General features: G+C 41.8%; 1 long non-coding RNA gene across 1 annotated transcript; it reads left to right on the forward strand.

The window, feature by feature from the left end:
* Positions 1–234: 234 nt before the first annotated feature.
* Positions 235–4,786, forward strand: LOC143960359 (uncharacterized). Its single transcript, XR_013270305.1, has 3 exons — positions 235–360; positions 635–812; positions 4,692–4,786. It is a non-coding gene; the product is annotated as an uncharacterized LOC143960359 (long non-coding RNA).
* The last annotated feature ends 784 nt before the right edge of the window (positions 4,787–5,570 follow it).

Raw genomic sequence — 5,570 nt, forward strand, 5'->3', positions numbered from 1 at the left:
TCTGTACCATACTATGTTCCGGTCTTGATGTATGTAGAACAACTGTATTCTGAGCTACTGTACTGTCTATAATTGGTTGACAATAAAGCACTCCTGTTGTTTAAAAGTAAAAAAAAATGTTGCAAAGATGAAAGAGTTAAATGTAAATGCAACAGAAAAGAAAAGTGAAAATGGAAAGTTGCGGTTATTGTGCTTTTTAATAAATATGTTTTTCTTTGATCTATATTTATTGTTAACACAGATGGATAGAGATCTACAAACACTTATAGAAAAACAAAACCGCATTCATTCAGCAAAAATGAACACTATTCGCCAATCTCACGGGTGTATTGATAACTGGAATTACTACTCCCTGCACAGGTAATCATGACAAGGAAATGTTGAATATCTGTTGCTGCAAAGATATCCATATATGTTTGCACAGTGTGCATCTATTTACTTAAGGACCTGGTCAGTTTGCTAGGAAACAAATGGCAACATCAGCTGCCACAATGATCAGTAACTACAAATGTCATAATAACAGTTTATTATTCACAATGAGTGTAAAGTACTTTTATATCACAGACAGCTTTTATACTGTTCTCTATGTAACCACCTCTCTCTCCATTTTGCATTGTATTTAATATCTAATTAGCCTGAATACAGGACAGCGCAGACAAAACCTGTCAAGAATAACTCAAGAGAACAGCAAAATATTGGAGAGGATCCTAAAGAGACAATCTGAATATGGAAAATGGGTGTCAGAATGGGAAAAGGTGGAACAGATTTGCACAAATATATCTCGCTACCAACGACCTGCTGGACCTAATTGGGTAAGAGGCATGTAGTTAGAATAGAATATGTTAAAATAATTTTCTTTTTACTTTTTTCATTCTGCCTTATGTTCTATTTCTTGGAGAAAACTCTATAAGTGTTGTCTCTCCATCTAATGTTGCAGAACAGTAACTTCTGTCATCGAAATAAGTGCACGGTAGGGTGGGTTTATTGTAATTGCTTTATCATAGTGAACTTCAATAAAACTTTGGGTCCCCGCTTTCACCCTACCTTGGCTTGAGTTACCCCCTGAAGGCCCGATAAACCAATCCACAAGTCAAGCAGTCTCAGCCAAATCTCACAGATTCATTATATTTTTCACGCATTGGAGCTACAGGTGTAGTCATAGTCATTACACAGACAAAATAATGAAAACATATTATACACCACAAACAGCTATGATGACGACCTGGTCCGTTTTTTTTTTAATTCCATAATATTTTATTAAAGGAAAATGAGAAGAATTAAACATAGTTGTACATGTATAACAGTAGTTACATGGATCCAACGGTCTAAAGATATACAAAGACTTTACGTCGATCATCAAAGAGAACATGTAAATCAACTGTGGAGACATAATAGCGTATAACAGCGTTTATTTGAGGATGTTGGATAATACAATTTTTTAAATAATTGTCGGATTTCTGAGGGGATGGGTTCACATTGGGTATTATTGTGTTGGAATTTGAGACAGTTTCTTAGGATAGGTTGTATTGATCTTTGGTATTTCTGTAGAGTCATATATTGGGTATGCTTCCGACCTTGTCTATGTCATGTAGTGTGTGTAGTTTGTGTTTTGTAGATGGGTCAAGACTACCAGTCCAGCTGGTAGTCTTGGTTGGTTCCGTTGGATGTGTGTGAGAAGGTGGGGGGGTATTTGGTTATAGGTAGGTGTAGGGATTATGCGGGAGAGAGAATTTTTGGGGAGGGGAAAATTGTAGAGACAGGGGAGGGTGGGTACAGCTGGGGTATGAGAGGATGAGGTAGGCTGAGACGGGGGGGGGGGGGGGGCGAGTGCCTCCTATCTGACCCTGAACTTTGACCCATCCCTCCTCAATCCCTCCATGCACTTATTGTTTAATAGGGTGTTATGAGGCCGATGAAAGGGTGAAGTATGGGATCATTTTAGGTAATGTATGAGTGCATGGTTTGGGTGTATTCTAAGGTAGTCTTGAAATGGAACCAGCAGGCCCAGCGGTTATTATGTTTGGGGATATTTTCATGTGAAATGGCTATGAGCTCTTCCATTTCAGCAATTTTGTTGATTCTCAGGAACCAATCTTTATTTGAGGGGGCCTTGGATTTGCCCCGTAGGACCGGGATGCATAGTTTAGCTGCATTCAGCATGTGCATTGTTAGGGATTTAAAGTATGAACGTCTGGGTAGAGTGGTATGATGTAATAATAGTTGCACGGGGGAGAACCCCAAGGTAAGGGTGGTTATCTTTGACGTTATGTTGTGGACTTCCTTCCAGAATTTTTGCATAATGGGACAGGACCACCAAATGTGAATGTGGGAACCAGGTACGGATTTGCATCTCCAGCACAAGTTTGATGTTGCTGTGCATATTTATTGATGAGGGTTGGGACTCTGTACCAACGTTTGAGAATCTTGTAGCCATTTTCTTGGGTTGATAGGTTTATCGAACCCTTGAGAGTATTTTCGAATATTTTCTCCCATTGGTCATCTGTAAGAGTTACTGAGAGTTCTTTCTCCCAGAAATGGCAAGTTTTGTGCTTCGTGGTTAGCAAAAAGTAGTAGTAAAAGTGAGTATATGGTGGAAACTAAATGTTTTTGTGGGGTGGATTCAGAACATAATGCTTCTATGGGGGTGAGTGGTGTGGTCCAGTGTGACCTGTGTTTTGGGTCTAAAAGAAAATGTTGTAATTGTAGGTACGTCCATAATGGAAATTTTTGGTCTCTCATTTGTGAAGCTAGTTTTTCACGAGTTAGGAGAGTACTTCCTTGCAAGAAATGCTTAGCCAGCATATATTTGTGTGGCCAAGCAGTGGATAATCCCAGGGGAAAGTCAGGGTTAGCTCGGAGTGGAGTCATGGTGCCCGATAGGGTTGAGAGCTGTTGTTTGTTCTATGGAAACAGCGTAAAGTGGGGCCTATAAGTATATGGTTGGAAGCTTTGCTTGGAATGTGTTTGGGCGGTAGCCAGCGTGCCGTGACCAGAGGGGTATCTGCGAGGTATTCTTCCAAGTTGACCCACTATTTTGTGGACATTCCAGTCTACTATTTTGGTAAGAAGGCAAGCTCTGTAGTAATTGTGTTTAGGTCGGGCAGCCCTATGCCCCTTTTAGACTTGGGTGAGACCAAGAGCTCAAATTTTATATGCAGGTGTTTGTTGTGTCATAGAAATTTTGTATATAGGGTTTTGAATGTAGAGAAGAAGGTGGATGGTAGTTGGATAGGTATGGCCTGCATTACATATACAAATCTCGGCAGGATGTTCATTTTTTAGGATTACGGCTCTCCCGAACCATGAGAAAGAAAGGTTGTCCCATTTTTGTAAGTTTTGTTTGATGGAAGTCAGGATTGGAGAGAAATTTAAAGCATATAGATCAGTGAGACGGGTTGGGAGTTGGATTCCTAGATAAGTGATCGCTTTGGTTTTCCAGGTGAAGGGGAAATTGTTTTGGCAAAGGGCCACTGTTTCTGTGGGTAGGGAGACGTTTAGAGCATAGGATTTATCGAAATTTATTTTGAGGTTGGAAATGGTCTGGAAGTCTCTAAAGTCCTTCAGTAGGTTTGGGAGTGTGATATGAGGTTCTGAAAGGGAGAGTAGTATGTCGTCTGCAAAAGCTGTGACTTTGAATTCATGTTTAGGGGTTGAAATTCCTTTGATGTTTGGGTTATTTCAGAGGTGGTTGAGAAATGGTTCCAGAGTGAATACATAGAGAAGTGGTGAGAGGGGGCAGCCCTGGCGAGTTCCATTTCTGACGGGGAATGCATTTGACAGGCAGCCATTGACTTTCACTTATGCTGTGGGGTTCGTATAGAGCGTTAGGATTAGGTTGAGTATATTGTCCCCGAGGCCTATCGACCATAGGGTCTCAGTCATGTAGTCCCAGGCCACTCTGTCAAATGCCTTCTACGCGTCTAGTGAAAGGAAGAAACCCTTCTGTTTAGATGAGTTTAGGTAGGAATGAATGTTGATGGCTTTGATGCCTGGTTCGGTATTAACTGACCTTCGTACGGTTGAATTGTCATTGGTCTGAACCTGTTCTTTTAAGGAAAATATATAATGTACATTCTTCCAAATAAATCCTATACTTAAAATTAATCTGTGGACAAACTATGGACATTAAAGTATTTACATATTTTACCAAGTATAAATACACTTTAAAAATAAGTCCTTACTGACTTCTGTAGATGCAAGTACTATGGAGCAATACATCCTCAAAATTCTCCTCATAAGCACTGAAGTCATTCTCTCAGCAGCCCAGTTCCACTGCTCACCTCTCCCAGAGCACCTGCTCTTTCCTATCATTAGAAATGTAAAGGCTTTTGGCTGACTGATAAAAGGGGATAAGGGGAAGATGAGCTGCTGTGAGAAGTACTTGAGCAACTTCAGTGCTTGTGCTGTAAATTTAAAGATGCATTGCTCCACAGTGCCTGCAGCTACAGAGATCTCTTATAGGTTATTTTAGAGGTCATTTACTACTGGCTACAGGTTAACATTAAAGTGTAATCATTTCATGGAAGAATGTACTGTGTGTGCATTTGTGAACCTACAATGATGATAAAGTACAGTAATGACTGTGTCATTCAAATTAGCATAGATCATTTTATATCAAAAGTTTGTAGGGAAGAGAGCCACAACAATAATGTGACCTAACTAAATTATTGCTGTTATTCTCAATTTTAAAGGCAGGATGCCAGAGATCTACATTTATGGATGTGAGAAGGGATATGGACAGCCAACATTCAACAGAGGAAAGTGAAGTAGAAAGAACACAGATGGGTGAGTAGCAGTGGCGGCCCGTGCATTGTGGGCACACGGGAGCCGCCTCCTCTAAAACCGCCACCGCCCTCCCTATCCATGCACCCTCCCTTTTAAGGATGCGGCACATGAATTACACTTGCAGGGATAGGCGGGGTTGTGTCTTTTGAAGCACCTGATTAGAGCCAGAGGCTCTAATAGGCTTAAAAATAGGGTGGGCTCAGGGCGCAGAAAGTGTGCCCTGATCCTACCTAGTTGTGTGACACTAGCGAATGAATATTCGCTATTCTGACACATTTTTCTCCTGGCCAATCAGGAAGCCCCTATTCGTGTCTCAGGACACACTTCTGGGTTCCAATCAGTCGGAAGGAGAATGTTTGTGTCCTCGCTGGAGCGGGCCAACTCTTCCTTCACCCTGTCTCTGTGTTTCCTCCATGCCTCCACTAGGTAAGGTGATCCCTGCTGCCTGTGTCTCCCGCAGGGGGTGGGGGGGGTTGTTGGTGCTGCAGGTGATCACTAATGCCTGTGTCTCCCATGGGGGGGTTGTTGGTACTGTGGGTGATCGCCACTGCCTGTGTCTCCCATGGGAGGGAGGTAGTGCTGGTTGTGCTGCCCCCCAAAAAAAGTAAGCACCAGCAGCCACTGGTGAGTAGATATTAGTAAGTTCATTCATTTTGCCATGCTAGCTAACTACACTCTTTTAGCCTAAGCATTTTAGGAGTGCACAGCACACGCAAGGCATGCATGTAAGCATTCTTATTACCTCTCATGACTCCAGGTTTCCAGTCCTTAAATGTGGCTACATT

This window comes from Lithobates pipiens, unplaced genomic scaffold (genome assembly GCF_037356315.1).
Source record: "Lithobates pipiens isolate NorthernLeopardFrog02 unplaced genomic scaffold, aLitPip1_a1.2 Scaffold_8, whole genome shotgun sequence".
Lineage (NCBI taxonomy): Eukaryota > Metazoa > Chordata > Amphibia > Anura > Ranidae > Lithobates > Lithobates pipiens.